This window comes from Chelonoidis abingdonii, unplaced genomic scaffold (assembly GCF_003597395.2).
Source record: "Chelonoidis abingdonii isolate Lonesome George unplaced genomic scaffold, CheloAbing_2.0 scaffold0951, whole genome shotgun sequence".
Taxonomy (NCBI): domain Eukaryota; kingdom Metazoa; phylum Chordata; order Testudines; family Testudinidae; genus Chelonoidis; species Chelonoidis abingdonii.
The window spans coordinates 1-10,270 of NW_027425212.1; the positions used below are offsets into that span (position 1 = coordinate 1).

Genomic DNA, 10,270 nt, shown 5'->3' on the forward strand with positions numbered 1-10,270 from the left:
ATTTCACATAGTAGCCAAGCGGTGAGAGCCACAGATACACATGACCACTGCCCAGCCCAGGTTTGTCTAAGAAGACCTATAGTGGCTAGTGAAGAGGGAACTACAACTGTGGGTGTGAATTCAGGCCTCACCCAGAACATTGGTTTTCATTAGCCAGGTGGTTCCACATTACTTTGCCCATTCACATGGAAAGTGCCATTAGAGGGTGAAGAGAGTAAATTGTAAACTCTGAAATGCGGGCGGTTGGCCCAGAGATGGGATAAGGGGTTTGAAGAGAAAAAGCTCTACAGAGTATGAAACTAGACAGTCTCCAGGGCAGGTACGGTACAACGCCTCAACAGGGAGCCATCTGGGGGGGGATTCCACTCCCTCTGTTCAATGTCCCGAGAGGTATTTTGAAGATGAAGGTAAGCCATGGCTAACAGGTGACTGGCACATCCTGGGTTAGGAAAGGAAGGGACTGGGTTAACAGTCTGAAATTTTGCGTTACCGTCACTGATCTGACCCCCTTAGGTCAAAATATAGTAGGGGAGCAGTGAGGGTACATCGCTCAACTAATGGGTTACACATAGTCATGATTAGAGCAAGCGGGCCGGGTCATGGGGACAGGGTGACCCTCAACGGGTGGAATCCAGATCGGTGGGTTCAGGACTCAGGGATGTAGTTTAGTAGGGAGGTTGTAAGGGTTTCCCCCTCCCCCCGTGGTGTGCGTGGAGCCACTCGGCTCACTCCTGGTACGGCGTGGCGGTGATGTGTTTGGTGCAATGCCCTGGACACCGGATAGCGTCCGAGACCATCAACGTCTCATGGTCGCGCATAGCGACGGCCCACCCCACAGGCCCTAAGTACACGTTCGTTACGAGGGGTCCCAGGGCGCCTAGCGCCCCCGACGATCAGGGCGTCGTGTAAACCTCGTTAGCCTTTGCCCGCAAAGGTCAGTCAAGGGGCAATATTTTTCGAGTTGACGGGCTCGGGCTTCGCGGAAACGCCGGGTCTTCTCGATCTGGGTCGTCACGTCGACGAGGATGATCTTTCCGCCTCCTCGTCCGTGTTACGACGATGTCTGGCGCAGCGGGCTGTCTGGTGTGTCGTGGATGGTGCGTTTGACTGCAATTCTCACCGACGGGGCGTAGCCTTCACCAAGGATGGCGGTCCTGGAGCGGCGGTGTTGGCCGCAAGCTGCCAGGCTCTGGCGTGGGGCTTGCAGCTGACAGGACGTGGGGCAGGGTCTCAGGGTGAACCCGCACTCCTGCAGCGCTTGGTCCCGGTTCCGTGACGGATGGCGCCATCATAGAGCGGGACGCGAGTTTTAGGTTGGGCGCGGTGTATAACCGCCAGTCGGCGAAGCGGGCGGGTGAAGCTGCCCGCGGGGAGAGAAGTGGTTGCTGGAGTCCCCACTTGCTGGTCACCTCAAAGGCCTTGCCTGGTGGGGGTTTTCCGTCAGGAGGTGTCCACGTAGAGCGCCGTGGACCCCAGGGACTTCTCCAGCACGCCTCTGGCTCTCGGCTGACGGTGATGCTGCCCTCCGTCTCGATCTTGCAGCACCAGAACTCCCAGCTCCTGCCGCTCCTCGCTCCCATACCCAGCGGCAGCCAGCTCCCTAGCCGGCGCGTGGCGTTGCGGGCGCGGGCCACAGCCAGGCGATGTCCCACCTGTCTCGGCCAAATTCGCCGTCAGGGAGCCGCTCAGGAAAGTGGCTACAGCCTATCTTACCACACAATCACGCTTGTGCCAGTCCTTTAGAATCTAAAATCTAAAGGTTTATTTCATAAAAGGAAAAGAAGAGAGATGAGAGCTAGAATTGTTAATGGAATCAATTACCTACAGCGACGCAAAGTTCTTCGTTCAGGCTTGTAGCAGTGATGAATGAACTGCAGGTTCAATCAAGTCTCTGGAATACTCCCCTTCTCAGTCCTTTGTGCAGACCTTCAGCTGCAGCAAAGTCCTCCAGAGGTAAGAAGCAGGACTGAAGACAAATGGAGATGAGCCTTCGCCTACATAGGCTTTTCCAGGTGTAAGAACACTCCTTTGTTCCTACGTGTGGAAATTACAGCAAAATGGAGTTTGCAGTCACATGGCCAGTTTCTGCACACTCCGCTGAGTCACAGGCGTATCCGCCTCCTCTCAATGGGTCAGTTGTGTAGTTGATTGGTCCTTAATGGGCCATCAAGCAGGCTTAAGCTGAGCTGACACCAACTTGGCTGGGCTCTTTTTCAGTAACACAGACAAGTTGAAATACAGACAATAAGAGCCAATATTCATAACCTCAACTACAAAAACGATACAGCATACAGACGGCACAATCATAACCAGTAACCCGTAACCTGGTCTTAGACACCTTATGTGACCCCCTTTCCATAGGATTTGGTGCCACTACAGGACCTTGGTTTGCAACCCATGTTCTATATGGTCCCAGTTCATATCAATAAACGTCACATAGGTTCACTCCCTCTGGGGCAGCTGGCATTGGCCACTGTTGGCCGATAGATATGGGTTGACGGACCTTTGGTCTGACCCAATATGGCCAGTCTTCTGTTCTATGAAGGGAGGAGCAGAGGCCTATGAGAGAGTTTCTGTAGTGTAGCGGTTATCACGTTGCCTAACACGCAAAAGGTCCTGGTTCGAAACCAGGCAGAAACAGCGGGCTTAATTTCCAGCTCCTACTGGCCTTCCCTGCTCTTGTAGGAGCAGCAGTGATTTCTCTGCTCTAAAGGTCTCTTATACTGCCCCTCCCTCCCACTATTGTCTCCACTCCCTCTCTGAATGCCTGTGAAGTGGCTTTCCCCCTCTCCTCCTGCTGGACTGCTTGTGGGAGATAAGGGCTGGTGAAGAGCAGTAGAGTCCCAGGTAGACAAGGTGTCTGGGACTCTATTCAGCAGCACTCACACCCCCAGAGCATGGACACTGCCAAGGTGGAGTGTGACCCACCAGATGCAGCCAAGTCATCTCTAGTCGCAGGCCATGAGGAGCAGGTCCTTAAAAGGGGAAGGGGCCCTGTGCTCAGGAGTCACTCACAAGCTTGTACCTCCAGTGAATGCCCTTTGCCCAGACCGTCTGGTGAGTGGTTTGCCGTGTTGCAGTTCATTGTGCCTCAGGAAGACTTACCTTCATCGCACCGTCCATCGCGGCTCTATGGGACACTTACCTTGCAGAATCCTGTGCCTGCCTCTTGGCTTCCCAGGGGTGGCTACTTGCAGCCCAGGAGAGGAAGGATGGTTCTGGGTGAAAGGAAGTCAAGCAAAGCTCTGGGAGGAGATTTGGGTGCGGGATGCGGGCTCTGCACTAGGGGAGGGGGTTGGGGTGCAGGACGGGTGGCGCTTACCCCGGGCCCTGCAGCTCCCAAAGTGACTGGCACACACAACCCTCTGGCAGCAGCTCCTAAGTGGGTGGGGCCAGGGGATCTCCATGTGCCGCTGCTGGCAGGCGCTGCCCCCAGAGCTCCCATTGGCTGCAGTTTCTGGCCAATGGGAGCTGCCGAGTTGGTACTCAGGGCAGGGGCAGCACATGGAGACCCCCCCCCACCCCAGGGGATGCCGGGACATGCCAGCCACTTCTGGGAGCAGCACAGAGGGACGGAGGCAGAGTGGGCAGGGAGCCACCTTAGTGCTCCTGGCACATCTCTGCACACCCATGGGGGAAGGGGAGCGAGGACCTCCATGCGCTGCCTGGGATAGAGGCAGAGCATGGAGCTGCCTCCCCTCCCAGGTCTATTCCAGAAGTGGGTGAGTGGGGTCTTTTGGCCTGCAAGGTGCAGCAGGTCAGACTAGATGATCACACTGGTCCCTTCTGACCTTAAAGGCTCTGAGTGTAAAAGGGAGAGGGAACTGCTTGTTGTATAGTCCTGCCCCTTTCTTCCTCCACTGGGTGTTTAATGATCTGCAGGGATTTGGGACACTGATTCTCTCATTCCATTGCTAAACTGATACCATGTGTCTGAAATTAAACCAATTCCCAGGGGAGAAAACATCACTTCATTGCATTGGCTAGGAATCAAACCCAGGTCAACCGCTTGGAAGGCAGCTTTGGTCACCACTGTGCTACCAATGCATCTGGTGAAAGTCCCTGACTTTTCAAACTTGATATCTGGTCACCTTCTTCTCAGTTTGATGCAAATGTCTCTGTGTTCTCTGCCATTCATGGTGGGGAGTTTCACCATTGGTAACATTTCTTGCTGGGTTGGGGAGGGGAGAGAGAAGAAGGGTTTGCTCTCCGTTTCATTCCTCTCCATTTTCTGTTCCTCCTTCCCTTCCAGGATCCTCCCTTCCGTTTCAGACTGTGCAGTGACACCCTCCCCACACCCAGGACTCTGGAGCCTCTGGAGCAGCATGATCCCATGAGATCCTCAATGACCAAGGGTCTTTTCCAACTTCCAGGAGACCCCAGCTTCAGTCTAAAGGAAGCTCTCTTCCTTCCTGGGGATCCTCTCTCCCTTCCTGGAGATCAAGGTCATGAAGGTCTCTGCCTGGCCTCCTGGGTCTGAATTAATAGTCCCATTTCCCACTATCTGCTCGAAAGAAACAAATGTTTCTAACCCAGGTGAGCAGAGTTAATTCAGCTGGAATCCTTCACCCACATTCCTTAGGAGATACAGACTCTCTGTGACACAGACTGACTGGGGTTCATCTCTGCATGTCCCCAGTGGGGAAGGAAAGACACTGAGGGGGATGGAAGAAAATGGGCAGAAGGAGTCAAATGGGGCTAGACCTGAACAGAGGAGATTTGCTGCCTGTTAAAATGTACTAGATTCTCATTGCTTAAAACAAAACAAAACCCCACCAGCTTCTGTTGGGTTTGAGCCATCAACTTTTCACATAGCAGTCAAAGTAGTAAACCACAGACACACATAACTACCTACAACTCAAGTTTGTCTAAGAAGTACCTATAGTGGCTAGTGAAGAGGGAAATACAGCTGTGGGTGTGCGCTCAGGCCTCACCCAGAGGGTTGGTTTTCATTAGCCGTGTAGGTTCCCACACTTGCTTTGCCCAATTCACATGGAAAGTGCCATATGAGGGTGATGAGAGTAATTCTAAACTCTGAAATGCAGAGTTGGCCCAGAGATTGGGATACGGGGTTTGAAGAGAAAAAGCTCTAAGAGTATAAAACCAGACAGTCTCCAGGGCAGGTACGGTACAAAGCCTCAACAGGGAGCCATTCGGGGGGCAGGGGGGCGTTCACTCCCTCTGTTCAATGTGCCAAGAGGTATTTGAAGATGAAGATAACGCCATGGCTAACAGTTGACTGGCACATCCTGGGTTAAAGAAAGGAAGGGACTTGGGTTAATAGTTGGAAGATTTGCGTTACTGTCACTGTCTAACCCCCCTTCAGCTTGGGTCAGGTTTGTACGTTGCTGTGTGGAACGCACAGACTCCTGGATAGCAGGAGCAGCTGTTTCCATGGCAGAGAGCCTGGCACTTAGGAGACTTTATATACTTGCTGTTTTGAAGCAATTCAATAAAATAACAGTGGAGCTACAATGTCCGGTCCAAAATGTCAGCCCCCTGGTGCAAAAACGCTATTTTAGGATCTAAATAGGAGGTTGGTGCCATGGGGGTGACACTAGAGTTCTGGGGATTTGGGAGAGGGGAAGGGGGCTTTTCACTTCTCAACATTTCACACAAATTTGTCTTTGGGCTGAAATTTCTCCTGTGAGGCCTCTCAGTCAGAGCTGTACCCCACCCCCTTCAGTGGGGGTGTGTGTAAATTGCAGAGTAGGCAGAGAAGTCTCCCATAAAGGGTCATATTGTTCTGGTGACTGTTCTAACCTGGGTCACATGTCCTCTGACACAGGATCATGTGCAGAACATGGGAGCTCTGGCTTTTCCTAAATGCTGTAGAGTGTGAGTTCCTGGGAAAGGTCAGGGGAGAGGGAGCAAGAGGAGAAAAGGCAGAGACATTGGAGACGAGGAATTGGGGGGAGAAGAGACAGAGAACACAGAGAGACAATAAATGATTGAAGCAGAACAGGTGTCCCAACTCAATCTTGCTCATCACAGGTGTTCAGAGAGACAGGTAGTTGCAGGTTTTCCAGTGTCAAGTCTGAACTTTGATTCTAACAACTTGAGTTCAACTATCAAGGGGATCTCCGCAGACCTGATCTCTTCGCCCTCCCTTTTTAAGTATTAATTTTTATTTTGAAGTGTTTGGCTTAACCGTGATCTTGTCTTTCCCTAACTGTATTGCAATTTGGGGTTTATTTTTATTTTGCTTCCCTTTTGTTCATGTCATTATAATTGTAACTGCAAAGGAAACTGCAGGAGCAAAAACTGCCTCAAAACTTCATTTCCCCATCATGCAGGAACATCATACAAACAGCTCATGCAGCTGGAATCATAACACGGAAGGCCAGGGGATGGGAGATGCAGGTTTCCAAGTGTTCTGTCTTTCTCAGCTGACACATTCCAGCCCCTTCTATGCCTCCATCCTGTATGACCTGCTGGACTTTCACACATTTATTGTCTCATTCTATTGATAATGTGATTGTAACACAATGTGACTGAAATTAAACCACTTCCAGATGAGGAAACAACAGAAAAGAAAAAGTCATCATGGTATCAGCTTGGAATCAAACCCAAATCAACTGCTTGGAAGGTACCTGTGCTCACCACTATACCACCAATGCATCTAGCAGGAGGAGCTTTCCTGCAGGCTATGTGTGCTGGCAAAGGGGGTGACACATGACCACAGAGTTAGTGAGCAGGGTGGATGGGCTGGAAGCTGCCTGACAGCTGGGAGCAGAGTTAGGATCCCAGAGTGACTGAAAGGGGGCAAAGGTGAAAACAGAGCTCCTGGTGTTCTTATGTTTAACTGCTGTTTAGGAAAGAGACGACCTTCAGGCTACACAGAACTGAAGCAGGGTGCTGGGTTAGCTCCAAAGCTTGTCTCTTTCACCAACAGAGGTTGGTCCTCTACAAGCACTTACTCTCCCCTGCCTTTGTCTCTTGGACTCTGCAAAGTGTTTTGTCTCCACTCCCTTGGAGAGAAGTTAAGTTTCCCTTTGGCAACTATCAGGCTGAAGCAACTGTATTGACTGTGACACTAGAATTGAAGATTTAATATAAATAAATGAGTCTAAACTGAGGTTCTGCTTTTCACATTGGTTTTTCTAACTCAGTTCCCAATTTTCTTTCTAGAAAGGCCTCCAGGATGCCTGCCAACCCAGCAAAAGTGGCCAGAAGAAGCCCACAATGCTGCTCTTTCAGGTAGTTGAAGGCCCTATCAAATCCCTCCTCACTCAGTCAGTCCCCAGGCTGTAGCAGTGCATAGGATTCTTCTGTCCTAAGTACAGGACTTTGGCACTTCTTCTTGTTGAACCTCCTCAGATTTCTTTTGGCCCAATCCTCCAATTTGTCTAGGGTCACTCTGGACCCAAACCCTGTCCTCCAGTGCTTGGATTCTTTACATGCTTTCACAGAGCAAAATGCACATGTTCCATGATTTAGGGCAGAGTTTTGTGCTATCGGGAGCTTTCCCTGTGTGAATTTGACAGGTGGATCAACATACAGACACATTGTGACCCTTCTCAGGGTACTGAGGACTGAGAGTCTCCTTGTTGCCACCTGCCACAAGGAAGAGAGGGTTCTGCATTTGGCAGCTGGATGTTAGTGACCAAACTCACCAACCTGCTGGAATTCAAGGACCCTCCTCTGAGCTTACAGCAGCCACCCTAACCTCTGAGTTCCTTCAATGTGTCCGCCTCTGGGGTCCAGCCCGGATCACCAGATACTCGGTGAAATCCCAGATCCTCTTTTCCCGAAGTATCCCAGGGTACTAGTTTTACTGTGGACCATTGCTACTGTATCTCACACAGCACTTGAGTACAGTTATCGAACACACAAAAAAATTATTTAACAACAGATAGAGATTTAAACAAACGAATGTGAGTGATGGAAACCAACTGTTACGTAATGAGGGGGAAACCACTCCCTTGCCAGAAGTGGCTTTACCAATAAATGGAACCTGGGATTTAAACTCTAAATGATCACACTGTATTTGGGATCCATTTGAATTCCCCTCCCAGGTCTTTGACACTTTCATCTGCAGTCATAGTGACTCTGATATAGGATTAAAAAGTCAAAACATCATCTGCAAGCACAGACAATGGAGAATGCTTCATCACATGACACTCTGAGAAGTGGATGGATAGAATGTGATGAAGATAAACTCTGCATGGCTCAGGCAAAAGATAAAAGTTCTGCAGTGAAGGAGAAGGAGGGAATCATTGAGTCACCCCATCTCCTTCCAGTGTCACAAAGCTGAAATTATACTTTTTTCCTGCCCCAGTTCCTCTTCATTTACATATAATTTGAAAAATTCCCAGTATAACTGCTCTTCAGCACAACCCAGAGCAACGTGAGAACAACTGGCAATGATACAATCTGTATCATTGGTGACTCTAACAATAACTTTGCAATAGGAGGAACGGTATAAATGTGGTGCTCCCTGGTTCCTCATAGGAAGGGCACACTCAAATTACTTGTGGGACAATAGAAAGGACAAATAGGTCCATCTCAAAAGAGGGCAAACTGCAAAAGGCTAAAATGGGTCACTCATCTGGACAAGCTGAGGGATAATACCGCTGCACACTGTTCAAAGAGCTTTAAAAGTTACTATGTGGGAATCAGGTAAAGTATTAAAGAAAAGAAAGTCTTGATAGCCCTAGAGATTTTTACAATGTTTATCTCCTTTGCAGATTCTCTGATGGTGAACATGGGCTGAGCGCTGATTGAAGCTTTTCCCACACTCACAGCATTCATAGGGCCTCTCCCCTATGTGGATTCTCTGATGGGTAATAAGGTTTGAGCTACTAGTGAAGCATTTCCCACACTCACGGCATTCATAGGGGCTCTCCCTTCTGTGAATTCTCTGATGAACATAAAAGGCTGATCTTTGAGTGAAGGTTTTCCCACACTCATGGCATTCATAGGGCTTCTCCCTCCTGTGGATTCTTTGATGGGTAATGAGGTTTGAGCTGCGATTGAAGGTTTTCCTACATTCTCTGCATTCATAGAGCCTGTCCCCTGTGTGGATTCTCTGATGTCTAGAAAGGGCTGATCTTTGAGTGAAGGTTTTCCCACACTTGCGGCATCCATAGGGCCGCTCCCCTGTGTGGATTCTCTGATGCCTAATAAGGTGCGAACTGCGACTGAAGGTTTTCCCACACTCACTGCATTCATAGGGCCTCTCTCCTCTGTGGATTGTTTGATGCCTAATAAGGTGCAAACTGCGATTGAAGGTTTTCCCACAATCACTGCTTTTGTAGGGTTTCTCCCGTGTGTGGATTCTCTATGTACAGAAAGGGCTGAGCTGTAAGAGAAGGTTTTTCCGCACCCACTGCATGTATTTTTTGTCTTTTGCCTGAGGATATCCTGCTGTGTTGTGGTTTCTATGAGGACCTTCTGAGTTCCCCAAGAGGAAATAAATTTATCTACTTTCTCCCCTGGCTGGTTTCCTTGATCTGTTTCTGGTCTGTGCTGAATCTGCCAGGATTTTCCCTCCTCATGACTCCTGGACACATTCCTTTTTGAACTTTGAGATAATGCTCTGTTTTTACCCACTGGCTCAACATTTTCAGGCTGAGAATTCTGCCCCTCTTTCTCACATGCCATTGCATCACCTCCTGTGATAGAGACAGAAACCTCAAACAGGGATGGAAAGGGGAAGACCAAACCAAAACAAGAGCTGAAGACAGATCATATAAAAATCAGGAGCTGAACTCCCCCAAACAGGAGAGAGGAGGGGGATGAACTCAGCCTTCACATCCCATCCAAATACGCAGGGGGAAGGGAGGAAGCTAATGCCTGGTGTCTGCTAGGATCTAGAGGAAGCCATGAACTATGTTTACTCTGAGGATATGACTCCTGCTAGGGACAATAATGAACTGAGAGATCTCCCCAAGAGCTTTGTTGGGCATCCCAGATGTTTCCTTCAGGCACTTACAGATTCTGAGGTGGTTTAATGTTTCCTCACCTGTGCAGGGAGCTCTCAGGATCTCTCTTTCCTCTGAACTCTGGAGGTTTGGGACCCATGGCTCTTCCCCTTGTTCCAGCTGGGAGATCACATCACGTTGGAAAACCAGAAACCCTGCTCAGATGAAAGAAAACAAAGGAGTTTAGTTGATTTCATAAGACTTGGTCATAAAATAAACATTCTATTAATTTAACTTCAGTGCTTAGTGTGACCTGGTGGGCCAGGGGCAGTTCTCACTGAAAATGCCAAAGTTAGGGCAGGCTGAAAAAGGGAGAGCAGAAGCTCTCAAAACTGGTGGTTAAC

The 10,270-nt window shown here is 49.5% G+C and overlaps 1 long non-coding RNA gene and 1 other non-coding gene across 3 annotated transcripts; one reads left to right on the top strand and one right to left on the bottom strand.

The window, feature by feature from the left end:
• Positions 1–2,569: 2,569 nt before the first annotated feature.
• TRNAV-AAC (transfer RNA valine (anticodon AAC)) lies at positions 2,570–2,640 on the top strand. Its single transcript has one exon. It is a non-coding gene; the product is annotated as a tRNA-Val (tRNA).
• A 5,636-nt stretch (positions 2,641–8,276) lies between these two features.
• LOC116835428 (uncharacterized) lies at positions 8,277–10,264 on the bottom strand. Of its 2 annotated transcripts, none has more exons than XR_012654973.1 (2): positions 9,968–10,264; positions 8,277–9,617 (listed from the first exon to the last, which is right to left on the bottom strand). It is a non-coding gene; the product is annotated as an uncharacterized LOC116835428 (long non-coding RNA). The 2 variants fall into 2 exon arrangements; XR_004376187.2 differs by having other exon boundaries at positions 9,938–10,264.
• Positions 10,265–10,270: the final 6 nt, after the last annotated feature.